Source organism: Pogona vitticeps, chromosome 1 (assembly GCF_051106095.1).
Source record: "Pogona vitticeps strain Pit_001003342236 chromosome 1, PviZW2.1, whole genome shotgun sequence".
In the NCBI taxonomy this organism is placed as follows: Eukaryota; Metazoa; Chordata; class Lepidosauria; order Squamata; family Agamidae; genus Pogona; species Pogona vitticeps.
In genome coordinates this window covers 42,311,999-42,326,809 of record NC_135783.1, presented here as the reverse complement: position 1 = coordinate 42,326,809, position 14,811 = coordinate 42,311,999, and positions in this window count along the sequence as shown.

Below are 14,811 nucleotides of genomic sequence, written 5' to 3'. Positions count from 1 at the left end.
TACTTGCTTGACCCTTGTTTCCAGCCAACTATATATCTGGCCAAAACAAATACATTATCATCTTTAAGCCATGCCCATAACACCCAGTAATGAAAGTACAGTACACTGAATTTCTTGGAGAACGGACAGAGCTGGTTGCAAAATCCTTTGTTTATCTTATTTCAGAACTACTCTGTATCTTATACATGGTCCTGTGTGCTTTTTAGATGAAATTTCACTGTATTGATAGCAATACCAGTAAGAAAGCTGATGGCTTGCAAAAATCTATTTCTTTCCAAAGGTGAAAGCCAATTTGTTCTCACACTGCCACCTACTGGCAAATTAAGTCATTTGCTTTTCCTATCCTTCAAGTTCCGTGTAAGATCTTACCTTATCAGATTTCTGTCCATGAAAACATATAAAGGTGCTAGGCATATGCATAATTTTAAAATTGTAAAAGATTTCTCAGGGAAGGGACAATGACAAATATATTTATTACCTGCCTATAGATATAGATATAGTTAGATAAGGCAACCTTCAGTTTCAAGAGACTATGGCAACGTGCTCTGTATGGAGGACTTGAAACAGTGTCTAGTGTGGCTGAGAATTCAAGAGAGACAACAGCTGCATCATCAGCCAAGAGGAAGTCGCACATGCATTTCAGTTGGACTTTGGTCTTCGCTCTCTGATCTAGTACAGAGGTAAACACCTTCTGTTGCAGTTCCAAAGGTGTGATTTAGTATGACAGCAAAAAAGATCCCAAACAGGGTCGGTGTGAGGACACAACCCTGCTTCACTCCGCTTTGGATGTCAAAGGGATCTAATGTTGAGCCATCAAAAACTACATTTCCTCATGAAAGGACCCGATGATGTTAAGGAGCTGAGGTAAACATCCAAACTTGGGAAATATTTTAAAAAGGCTGTCCCTGCTAATTAAATCCAAGGCTATTGTGAGATCTATGAAGGACACAAAGAGTGGCTGTTGCTGTTCCCTACATTTCTCCTGCAACTATCTGAGGGAGAATACCATCTCAATGGTGGATTTATAGCTCAAAATCCACACTGTGATTCTGGATAGACTCTGTCTGCAAGCACCTGGATTCTCTTCAGCACAACATGGACAAGCAGCTTCCCTACAATGCTGAGAAGAGAGATGCAGTTATTGCAGTTGCTCTGTCTCCTTTGTTCTTATACAATGTGACAATGGCTTTCTTCCAGCAAAGACAAAAGATTTCATACATCTCGGTGGTGATAATCTATTTACATCATCTCAGCACTTCAGCAGGGATGTTATCCTTCCCAGGTGCCTTGCCAGAGGCGAGAGAATCAAAGGCCAGTTTTATTTCTGCTAAAGTTGGTTCATTGTCCAACTCTTCCAAGACAGGCAGGCACTTGATGTTATTTAGTGGCTCTTCGGTTACTACATTCCCTCTGGAATATAGCTCAGAGTAGTGCTGCACCCAGCGTTCCATCTGCTGTGCCTGGTCCTGTAGCAGACTTCAAGGGAGCAGATTTCTTCTGTATTGGGCCTAAAGCCCGCTTGATACCATCATACATTCCCTTGATGTGTCTGCTGCTATCTGTATCTGAGAGCAGAGCTGAAGCCAATAATCGTTGGAACATCTCCTGGCAGCCTGTTGGACTTGGCTACGAGCTGCTCGAAGAGCCTGCAAGTTGTACTCACTAGGATAGGCTTTGTATGCTACTAGAGCTCCCCTTTTTTCCTTGATGGCTGGGATCAACTCCTCCAAATGGGCTTTGAACTAGTCTGCCATCTTTTTGGTCTTCTTGCCAAACGTGAACAAGGTGGTGTTTTAAATAGCATTCTTGAAATTTTAAGATCATTCAGTTGCATTTGCATCAGCTGGGTCTGGAAGGGTTTCCTCAAGCACTTGGGCAAATTCCTCCACTTTTCTTTGATAGCGAGTCTTGATGATGTCAATACATGGTCTTCCTTTCTTTTTCGTGGGATACAATTTCTTTGCTCTCAGTTTTACTCTACTACACACCAGGGAGTGATCAGTATCACAGTCAGCACTCTGGTAACTGTGTGTGATCATAATACGAGGAAGGCAAGAATGTCTAGTAAGGATCAAATTGAGCTGATGCCAATGCTTCAATCTTGGATGTTCCAAGAAACTCTGGATATGAACGCTTCGTATTAAAGAACATATTGCTGACACAAAGACCATAATACCAGAAAAGACCATAATACCAGCAAGCGCTGACCATTTTCGTTCATCTTCCCAATGCCAAAATGTCCTAGACAAGTCAGCCAAGAACTGTAATCAGCATCAACTCTAGCATTAAAGTCTCCAAGAATGAACAGTGGTTCTCTCTCGGGGATTTTTTTTTATAGTAGCTGCCAGATTGTCATAGAATTTGTCTTTAACCATTGACTGCTACTTCCCATGTTATTTTGATGCTGTATGCGAAGCTGGAGAGTCCTCCTCAGAGCACGAAGCCTGGGTAAAATAATATGGCGGACAGGCTGTTACCCAAGCAGCAAATCCCCCCTCTCCATGTCACTTAAATAGTCCAATGGAAAGGCAAGAGCCAATACAACTGGTTCCAGCAACATCGCAGGAGTTGCCAGAACGACACGAACTGCCTCCGGGACTCCAGCTCCGGATTTTGTTTCGAGGTTAACTGCTGAAGCTTTATCCATCAGTGGATATAGCCACAAGGCAGTGGAGGTTTTATATTGGAGTTTTCCTTCTCCTAGATGGGCTGCCTTCCAAGTCTGATGAGCCCGACCTACCTGGCCTGCTCCCTAAGATTAGAACACAGGCCTCCAGCTGCCAGACCTTGTCTTCCAAGAGGACTACCAACTAACACTTAGAGCATTTCTACCCAGGCACCTCATTGGCAGGAAAACAATCATATCACAGGTGTTACAAGTGCAACAGATCATGCACTTTCCATCTCAACTGATTGGTCGGTGAATTAAAAAAGGGAGGAAGTCTGATCTTACCCCTAAAACTTTCCTACCCCCCAGGTGTATGCAATGCTATTTTCCCTATTTACCAGATTAGAGTCAAAAATAGAATCAGAGAATCAGGGAGAACAAAGGTCAGCCTAGAAGAAAATACCTCTCCAAATAAAATGTCCTCCCAAGCACAGCTCACCTCCTGCCTCAGCTCCTCTTCTCTTTCCGCCCCCCCCCCGCGAAGATATAGATGTAGATAGAGTGGATTATAACTCACAGAATTCCCTAGCCAACAGTTACCCAAAAGTTTCAAAACACCATTAGCCCACAAAATGGTTCCTATTACTAGTGACATATAGAGCACGAAAAGTTATTGTATAACTTAGTCATTTTAGAAAGGTTTCTGTGATTCTAAATGAGGAGAATACAACATCCAGGCTGTGCATGCTTACAATCTGGAACTGACACCCAGCAGAAAGCATTATTAATCAAGTCACATTAGGCTTCCTTATTTGACTGAATTAATGCTGTCACATTGTTTTAAATGTACAAGATGCACATTTGGATGTACATGTGCACAGTGAACATGTAGCCTACAACTGAATTGTGAATTGAATTACTGTGTTGATTTAACTGCTTTTCAAACATAAATACAAATAGAAATATGCTAATACGATGCACGTGTACATGTTTCAATTTGTATTTATGCTTTAAGTGTAATGCTAGTGGTGGTTGAAAGACCAAAGTGGTTAAAGTAACAATAAAATAATTCAATTCACAAATCATTTAGGCAACTAAAATGAGATAAAATAGGACTAGTTCACATGTTTATGCTTTTGATTTGATGATACCCAGCAGCTGATGAATAGCATGTGTGATACAAGTCCATATCACAGATAACTGATTGTCTGTAATCTTTATGTTTTATTTTAAATATTTATTGGAAGCCGCCCAGAGTGGTCGAACAGACCAGATGGTCGGGATACAAATCAAATCAAATCAAATCAAATCAAATCAAATCAAATCAAATCAAATCAAATCAAATCAATCAATCAATCAATCAATCAATCAATCAATCAATCAATAGTTACAAACAATATTATCTGAATAAACTCACACATACAGCTGCGAAGCATCAAGTGTTGGAAGAGGGTACTCTGTACATATTCATATACAAACCAACTGTCAGTTTTGTTTCAGGTAGACCAGCTGACATAACAATTAATTTATTCAGAAATTCTAACTTAAGGAGTGATACCACCATAGCTTACCGCTCATCAGTTCACAAGGAAATATTGGTAAGACATTCTGATTGACTTCACTGCAATCCTGGCACCTCATTTGTTCTCTGGCTTGGATTTGAGTCTGAGCCCAAAAACTCAGACCAATCTACTTCATTGCTGCAACACTGTCTTTCTCTTTTCCTATTCTCCCTCCTCCCCACCCCACCCCATTCTGATACAGCTGGAATACTGTTAGGGGTATCTGACCCAAAAAAAAGACAATTCCCTGGACTGTGGTTATACCGCGGTACTACAGCCAAAACTGTGCTCATGACCTGGAGTTCAATCCCAGGAAGCCGGCTCAAGGTTAACTCAGCCTTCTATCCTTCCAAGGTCGGTAAAATGAGTACCCAGCTTGCTGGGGCGGGGGTCAATGTGTAGCCTGCATAATTAACTTGTAAACCGCTCAGAGAGTGCTTGAAGCACTAGGGGGTGGTATATAAGCAGCACGCTTTGCTTTGCTTTTTAGAGATGCACCCCTTAGGGCCATTTTTGTCATTAGTTGTTGTGTGTGTGACAGCACAGCTGCCGTGCATTCCCTTCACCTCCCTCCCATCAGCTCATCCACTGACCTGCTTGCACACGCTGTTCCATCTAGTCCAGGCAGGAGCTTAGACTTCGCTTCTCCAGCAGCTGGCCACTCACATGAAGAGGTGGGGCAGGCAATTTCTACAGTGCTGCTTTTGAGCCAGCAGGAGGGAGCTAGCAAGGTTCAGACAACTCATGACTAAGGCACACAAAGTGCTTTATGCCCATCTCTGCCCTGGACTTTTAGTTAATGGAAAATATCTGTTGCACAATTCCAGACTGGGGACAAGGAAGAAGTGCAGGGGGGAGAAGCCTCCCTCACCCCATCCTGATGCCTCTGGTTTATCAGTGGAATGTGTAGGTTTCCTCATGTCAGATATTACTAGGAAAGGGTATTAGCACACCCCAGGTTCTTACATGGAGCACCTTACAGCATGGGTGCTGAAGTATGGCAGGATTGGTAGTTTAGATATTATGAGTTGGTTTAAAACTTCAGGGTGACAATTTCCCCCCAAACATTCTTCAATTTGCTTTGTGAGCACTCATCCCAAATTAAAGTGACTCTGGTGGAGTTTGCCCACCACGGGGCCAAATAATGGTGTCAAAAACCTGACCTTCTTCCTATCCCCTGATCTCTGCATTCGCTACACACACTGTCCCTCTGGCCTGATGATCCATTTCCCATCCCCATAATCCTCAAACTTATTACTGTTGCCAGCAAGATGCCTCTGTCATCTGTTGTACTTCACAGCTGAATTGACTTATAGCCTTTAATATAGTATTTTGCTTTTCAGCCATGTCAGTGCGATGGGCAGCTTGGAATGAGATTGTTTTTAGTCTCTCTCTCTCTCTCTCTCTCTCTCTCTCTCTCTCTCTCTCTCTCCCCTGTTTGGTAGGAATGACATTAAAAAGTCCCTTCAAAAGAAGTGATGCACGTGTGTCAGGCAGCATGCTCAAGTTGCAAGGGAGACATTAGTCCTAACTACTTCTCCCTTGGCCAAATTAATAATTTAGTTTCATCAGTCAATCTTCTAGTTTGCTTTGAAGATCTTTTTCAACAAACTCCAATTTCAAAAAGAGAGAGAAAGCTTAGATGGGTAACATTCACTATAGGGTGCCCAGTGAGTTTCCATGGCCAAGCAGGGATTCGAACCACTAGTTCCTCACTCTATTCACTGCACCATATTGGGTATTTAGAGTGTATTTACACTACATAATTCTATGAGAGCTAAAACCAACAGCATGCTGATATTTATAATTAGGTGAGAATTCTTTGCTGTACTGTTATAGTTCAAGGAAGCTCACTAGAGCTGTATAGCAGAAATTTCTGAGTACCTAACCGAACTGCAAATCTCAAGATTCTTTTGGGAAAATCCATGGCAGTTAAAAGTGGAATCAAACCACTATAACAGTGTAGATATGATCTCAGCTTCCAACCAGAAAAGACTCCCAAGAGCTGCACTAAAAAGATTGGCTTGACAATCAAGATTGCCCATGATCGGTGGGTACTGAAAGAGAGTATTGTAGTAGAGGGCACATCGAACACTAGGAAAAGGAAGCTGTTTGTCTCAATGGATTCTCTCCTTCAATTGCAGCTCTGCATGTGAATCTGATCTGACATTATTTCTGTAATGATAGCTGAAAAAAAAAATCATTGGACTGACAAACTTAAATAACTTACCTATTTCACAGCCCTGGATCTGAAAGTGGAGCCAAACACAGTTTGTGGTCTATAGATTCACAGGTTTGCAGTGAGAGTAGCTCAACAGTGCAAATGTGTCCAAAAATGAAAATAGATACATCCATATATTTGCTTTAGTCAATTGGGAGAAATTGTGCGCAATATTCATTTCAAAAACTATGTGGAAAAATTCTTGCACCTTGAAAAAGGTGTACAAGAAATATGAATTACAGGGGAGGGAGACCTTGTTATTTAATATGGACCTGAGCTGGTTTGAGAAACAGAGAACTTTAGCAAGCTCACACATTAGATTCATGTACCCACCTACTTTCCATAGGATTGCCTTCTGGTTAGATTATTTTTCAAGGAATGTGCAAATAGACATAACACTGAAGGATTCAGATGAGAAGAATCCAAGTGTGAGGGGGGGAAAAGTCTAATGAAGTTGTAGAAAGATAAGACATGGAAGTTCCAAGGAGGGTGGGAAAAGAAGAGGGAAGGGAGGCTGACAACAATGATGTAGGGTCAGCTGGGCAAAAGAAAACTACTGTGTCACCTGAAGAAACAACATGAGCAACTGGAAATAACCTGCTACATTTTTCCCACTGAGCACCAAACAAATGATCTCATAAGGCATCAATATGAGTTAGCTGCCATGTACAGTAATGTTGGGTCAAGGCTCAGGCACAGATAGCTAAAAGTATAACCTTTGTTACTTCGTAAGATTCTCAGATACTGTCTAGGAAGGAGTAATGGAAGGCATTGTCCGAGTTAAGACAAGATAGCACTTAACTAAGGCTTGATTAACTCATCAAATGGAATAAGTCCTCTAGAGCAATGGTTATCAATCCTTTCTCTTTTAAACCCCATTCTGTCAAAATATTTAAGTTGCATTGTGAGAGAAACAAAAATAAGGTATTGACATGTTTCCAGAGCTGGCTGGATAGTTCAGTGGTTTAGGAATCTGGTTGGGAGTTCAATTCCTCACTGTGCTTCTTGCAAGTAGAGCCAGCCTGTCTGGCCTGTGCAAGCTACACAATCCCAGGGTGACCCCCCCCCAAAAAAATAGTTGATTTGACAGGATGCAATTATTAGGCACATTTCAAGTCATTTGGTTCTTATATTTATCATTCACGGATTGTTATTTTTTTAAAAAAAAAGATATAATGACTGGAGGAAACTCTTGAGAGTCCCCTGGACTGCAAAGAGAACAAACCCATCCATTTTGAAGGAAATCAGCCCTGAGTGCTGACTGGAAGGACAGATCCTGAAGCTGAGGCTCCAATACTTTGGCCATCTCATGAGAAGAGAAGACTCCCTGGAAAAGACTCTGATGTTAGGAAAGTGTGAAGGCAAAAGGAGAAGGGGACGACAGAGGATGAGATGGTTGGACAGCTACCAACATGAATTTGACTAAACTCCGGGAGGCAGTGGAAGGCAGGAGAGCCTGGCATGCTCTGTTCCATGGGGTCACGAAGACACGACTTAATGACTAAACAACAACAATAATGGCCTTGTTGGGAATAAACAGAAACAAATAATAATAATTTCATTCATAGAAGAAAACAGTTCTAATACTGTGAAGCACAAATTTTACTTCTACAGTAACTATAATACAAGGACAGTTAGCTATATAGCAGTAGTATTTACTACTATAACTTCTATTCCCAGTAATTTTGCACAATGTCTAACAAAAATAAAAGCTTTATAATTTCATGTTTTAAAAAAAATCTTGTGGCACTTTGTCTCCTTTTTCATTGGCTCCTGCCATCTAGAATCTGTCTAGGAACATAAATGCTTTCCCTATGTATCCTTCCACTTGACGATGAGGAACTAATGGATTATTTTCTATTCCAATGAGAACCAGACGTTTTCTGGTGCTCTCTATGAGAATTCTCACAGTAAACAGAAGACATTTATGCCCAAAACTACATTGGCTGCTGCTGTGCTTTCTTTTCCATGGACTTTTGAGGATTCAAAGTAGTAGATGGTTTAACTAAGTCTTTTTGAGTAATCAGCTTGTTTCCAGGTTGTTCTGTTTGTATATGTGTGGTTTTGTTTTTTAATGAAAAGGAACATTATTATTACATAGAGACAATTTGTACAAACTGCTTGACAAAAAAATTTGGTGAGCCTTTTTTCAGTCTTGCACTGGAGATGAGAAATGGCACAAGGCTTGAAATTTGGGAGTACAAACCCCATACACAGTACTCTCAATACACTGAGACAGTCTGAATTGAGGAGTATAAGTAATGCTGTGAGTATTCTACCTATTCCCTAGCTCTGACGTCCTTGCAGTTCTTAATTCTGTAGCTGCTCCTCACTTCTCTAATTGTGCTCATTGCCTTGACTTTGATCACCTACCAATCTTGGACCACACGTTCCCACCTCTAGCTCTTCCTAATGGTAGCTCACAGGCCTAACCCTGGAAGGTCCTGATCCTACATGGTCAGAAATGATCTTTTGTAAGGGTAGAGACACAGCTGGCAACGTTCGTGGTGTGGGCTGGTTACTAAGTTGTACAAAAGTAAGCAAGTGAAAAAGAAATACCCTGGACCCCATTATCATGGCCATTAAAAAAAAAAACCCACTGTGATTAACATTTCTTGTTCTCAGTGAAACAAAAGAAAGCTACACTCCAAGCCATTCCAAGATCTTTGTCACCATCACCCTCTTTAATATTTTACTAGGGAGGTAGAGAGTAGCATCAAACATTTACACAGTTCCCCACTCAAGGGGTTTTACGGTATTTATTCCTTAGCATTCCTTTACCTTTCTAAGCTTTTACTTTCCTCCTCAGCTTTATTTGTGCGGGGATCTACCAAGGCCTGCATGAAGCTGTGGAAAAAAACAAATGCCTGCCACTTGTACATATGAATGCAAACATTCTTATTCTTGCCAAGAGACACATTTCTTGATTTAAGGTGTAGCCCTATGGCAAAGTAACCACCATGCCAGAATAATTCCTCTCTGACTATCAAGGCAACAAAAGGAGGGGGATGAGAAGAATCTTGAACATTTATTGCCTTCTGATGACTTGTTCTCTGCCCAAGAAGGATACAATGATCACTCTGCCGGGCGCACAGCTGCCACGGCGGGGAGGTTTTGCTTACCCGCTTGGAGATCGGCATCACAGGCAATGACGCTGCTTTCTCCAAGGGGAGGAAGGGCAGATCCTTTAAGACTCAGCATCTTTCGTGCCTGGCCTCTTTCTTCAATCGACCAAGCAGGGAAAGACGAGCAGCTCCATCCGAGCACTTTCGTTTTCCCCGCATGTGGCTGCTGCAGGAAGATCGGATCTTTGGGTCACACAATGACACGGCCTGCGGTTTGGTTTTTTCTCCTTTCCTCCTTTGCACTTGATTCAATTTGATTTTTTAAAAAAATATAATAATAATAATAATAATAATAATAATAATAATAATAATAATAATAATAATAATAATAATAATAATAATAATAATAATAATAATAATAAATAAATAAATAAATAAATAAATAAATAAATAAATAAATAAATAAATAAATAAATAAAGCAGGCAGCACTTAGTGCTAGGGGCTTTGAGTTCAAATCCTCACTAAGGCAGGATTGCTCACTGGCTGCCTGGCACTGGTAAAGCCACTTTGGTAAAGGAGGGTGTTGGTGCAAGTTGCCTTGAAATAATTTAGGGGGACAGTTGGTTATCAGGCTGCTTGTGTCATTATATGTTTTTGATATATAATGTATTTAAAAATTGTTGTGTTGGTTGGTAATAGTCTTTATTGCAGATTGGAGAGATATTGCTGTGCATATCCAGTTTAGGGTAATTTGTCTTGGGCCTAATAATCATTAGGAGCTTATATTTTCATTATTGTTGCGCTTTATTTAGTAGGGGCACACTGCCCCCCGTGGTTGGTTCAATTGTAGTTACTTGTTATATGTAAAGTAATAATTACAAAATAATAATAATATTGATAATAATAATTCATTGATAGTTGATGAACAGTAATATAATGCAACAACAGTATAAAGTTATTCAATAAATTGCAGCATCCCAGCATGGGGCCGAAAAAGTGGAAAATTCAGGGAAAGGCAAGCAGCCTGCTAAGCGCAGGGCCCCTGCAAGACCACCCCCTGTGCTCTCTTCATTTGAGGATGGCCAGACTATAGTGCTATTCTGGCAAAATTAAGTGAGTTAGAAAGGAAAAGGGCAATGTCTCAGGGTGCAGAGAGTACTGCTGCACCTCTCGTAGGGAGTCCAAGACACGTAGAATGGCAGAGTTTTGGCAGTTAAGTTACGTAATATTGTTGCACACTGGTCTTTTAGAGAAGGAGTGTGCTGGTTCAGCAGGAAGGTCTTCGGCAGAGGGAGCAAGCAGCAGCCTTCACTCCCCTCAGTGTGGCATGGAAATAGGTGCGAGGCTTGATCTCCAGGAAGCTCAGAGTACTCAGAGGATGGAACCAGTTGAAGAGGAGTGGAGTTGCCAGGATGAAGGAATTCAGACCAGCCAGCAGATCAAGGTTGATGGTGCTTTGGCGGTGCCTGGCCTTCAGGTGTCTGGGACCTCCTTTAATGCTGCAGTGCATACACTATCAGCACCAGGTGGGTTTGCACCTACACCTAGCACAACAAGAGTGGAAGGAATGTGTCCTTGAGGGAAAGTTAGCCCTCCAGCAGTATCTCAGATGACACATGGTTTAACAGCTAGTAGCAGTGATGTGATGCCACCTCTGGTGGGAGTTTCTGTACCAGCTATGAAGCCCTGGATAGTCCCTTATCCCCAGTGGCCCTCACCCAGTCATGTGCCAGGATTCTTTGAAGGTCTTTGTCAACCTAGTCAACCAATAATACCTAACGCAGATACAATTCTGTGCCTCAGAGTGCCCTTCCATAAGGGAACCAATCTCTGCCTTTGGGCGGTCACCTTCTCCCCGCTACTAGAGTGGTCATGTTACCAGATAGGCGGGATATAAACAGAATAAATAACTAAATAAATAAAATACTAGAGAAGATCTGATGAGATAATTACGTAGATGTATTTGACTTGCTGAATAGAGAGGTTGAAAAGGTAAAAGACAAAAAGGAGGATAGAGAGAAAGAGAAATTCAAGAAAAAGAAGCCAGAGAGATGTTGGGCTAACTGGCTCCCAGGCTTTTTGATCTGTGTTGGGACAGTAGTCAAGGCATACCCTTCAAGGGCTTTTGCTTTGACCTAGTACATTGACAGCCCTTTGACAGGGCTTATGTAGACTTCCCGGGACATGTGTGGTTGCTCTATAATCAGGGGTTGCACATGAGAGTGGCAATACACTCTGAGATGTGTTGGGACATGCATTATCATGGCTTGTGGCTGCAGCTGATGACCCCTCTCATCCTGCCCTGGGGAATAGTTTTTATAGTGGCCATTTGATTCAAAGGTCCAACATTAATAATGCTCCCTGTGCTTTGGCAGCCCACGTGGTTCAACACCTCCTGGTCTGCTGGAAATTCAATGCCAAAGGATCCTGCACCTGACAGCAGTGCAGATTCAAGCACCAATGTACCATTTTTGGAGCGCCCCATGGATCAGGTAGTAACAGGGAGGGGGGTGCCCCCAAGGGACAACCACCAGGTTCATCTCCTGCTTCAAAAGGGCCCCAGCCCAATTAATATATCTATACTAGCTGATTTTCTGCTGTCGTATCCATCCGTGAGGCTGCCCATTATTTGCAAGATGGATTTACTTTTGAATTCTGGATTTCAGTGCAGGTGTCTCCTATGGCAAACAATTTGAAATCTGTAAGGGGCATGGAAGATGTATTTAGGGAAAATAAAATAGAAGTTTCAGAAGGGTGGGTGGCTGGTCCTTTTTCTGAACCACCTGTACCATATTTCTGAGACTCCCCGCTCGGAGTGGTCCCAAAAAAGGCCTGGGGTGAGTTTCAACTTATTCATCATCTGCCCTATCCAGCTGGTGAATCAATTAATGACATGATTCCCCAGGAATTATGCACAGTCCGCTATACTTATTTTGATGTGGCCATTCATATGGTTAGATCCTGTGGCAATGGGGCAGAGCTAGCAAAGGTGGACATTAAATCAGCATTTTGTTTATTGCCCATCCACCCAGATGATTTTGAACTCCTAGGTTTTAAATTTGAAGGTTTATATTACATGGACAGGGCAATGCCAACAGGGTGTTCCATTTCTTACGCTGCATTTCAGCGCTTCAGCTCATTTTTAGAGTGGACGCTGGAGCGCAGGGCAGGGTTTTCCCAGGTTGTCCATTATCTGAATGATTTTTTTATTTTGTAGTAGGCCTGAGACCACCCAATGTGAGCACCTCATTAGGACTTTTCAGTTAGTTACAAAGGAAGTGGGTGTTCCGCTGGCTGATGAAAAGTCAGAAGGTCCCTGTATGGTGATCACTTTGTTAAGGATTGAATTAGATACCATTCAGCAATCAAGTAGATTGTCAGAAGTTAATTTAGTGAACCTTAGGACTCAAATCCGAGTCCTGCTGCAGAAGAAGAAAGTTACTCTGAGGGAGTTACAAGAGGTAGTCGGTCATCTCAACTTTGCTTGCAAAGTAATTTCTCCTGGCAGGGCATTCCTGAGAAGGCTATGTGATGCTATGAGTGGGTTGAAGAAACCGCATCACGGACATAGACTTTTATCAGGTATGAAAGATGACTTGCACACTTGGTTAAAGTTATTAGACGGTTTTAATGGCATTTCATTTTGGAGAGATGACATGCACTTAGGAGTGGAGTTACTGGTCCAGTCTTACACTGCCAGCTCAAGGGGATATGGCATTTACTTTAGGGACCGATGGTGTGCCGGCCTTTGGCCGATGGCATGGCGTGACTCTGAAGTCAATTTAACCTCTTTTTTGAGTTTTTTCCGATTGTGGGAGCCTTACTGCTTTGGGAAGACATTTGGACCAATTCTGCCATCACATTTTGGTGTGACAATATGGCGGTGGTCCATGTTGTGTACACTCTTTCATCCCGACCGCAGAGGGTGATGAGATTGGTGAGAGCATTTACCTTGCATTGTCTGAACTATAACATTGTGTTCCAGGCTTGTCACGTGCCTGGTGTTAACAGTGAGCTGGCTGATGCCCTGTCCCGTCAACAGATCAATCGGTTCAGGGCATAGGCTCCAGGAGGTCAGGCTCATCCAGAGACATTACCACAAGAGGTATGGAGGATTGGAGGATTGAAGCTAACATGGCAATCAGCTTAGCAATCACTCCTAGCACCAGGTGCAGCTACACAGCTGCTTGTGAGGAGTTTTTCAATTTTTGTAATAATGAAGGTCTGGGAAGACCTTGGCCTATGACAGTCAATCATTTGCAACATTTTGGAGTTTATCTTCACCGTAAAGGTTTGGCACCTCGCACAATTCAAGGAAAAATGTCTGCCCTGTCATTTTATGCTAAGGCTCAAGGGTGTCCAGATCCAGCAAACGATTTCCGGATTAGGAAAATGATTGAGGGATGAAACAAGGAAAAGGGTTGTCAGGAAGATAGGGTATGTCACCAAAAATATTATCTCAACTGAGTCAAGTTTGGTCTGCTTGTGCAGTGACCAATACAAGGCTGCACTGTTTAGGGCAGCGATGTTGTGTGCATTTTGGGGGCCTTTAGAGTAAGTGAATTAGTTAGGACAATTCAAGGACGGCCTTACAGATAGCAGACTTATTGGTCTCCAATGACAGAGTCTTGTTTCATCTTCGTCTGTCCAAAACAGATCAGTTAGACTTTAAGTTAGGTAAAGGCCAGGTTATAAGTTTAGGCCATTGTTCTGTGGGTGAGTTGTGCCCAGTTAGCTTTGTTTCTGATTATGTGGAATTAGCAGAGATTTATTTTGCCATAGTGATCAATCAACCCTCACAAGATACCAATTTTGCACAATCACATCCTAAGGGCTTAACAAGGCAGGTGTTGTGGGATGGAAATTTGGCACGCATTCCATTCGCATAGGGGTAGCGTCTACAGCTGCTGCCTTGAGATATGGGGATGAGCGGATAAGGAAGATGGGGCGGTGGTCTTCCTACAGGTTCAAGACCTACATGTGTTCTCTTCCACAATAGATGCTAGTTTTTTGTTTTCTCTTTCAGGCTTCCAGTTGTCAGAGGCCTGGCTGAGAGTGGTTTGTATGGCCACAGCTACATATATTGGGCGGAGAAGTATCCTTTGAAGTCCAGTTGGGGTCATAATTTAGGCCTGGGCACACATGGAGGGGCCAGAGAAGTATAATCTGGAGTGAGTTCATGGAACTGGCATCCCAGGGTTCCTCCAGATGTAACAGTTGTTCACCTGGGTGGAAATGACTTGGCTCAAAGAATGGGCAAGTCACTTATTTTGCAGGTGATAAATGATTTGCAAGTTATAAAGGCCAAATTACCAGCAGTGAAGTTGGTTTAGTCAAACATTATACCAAGGTTG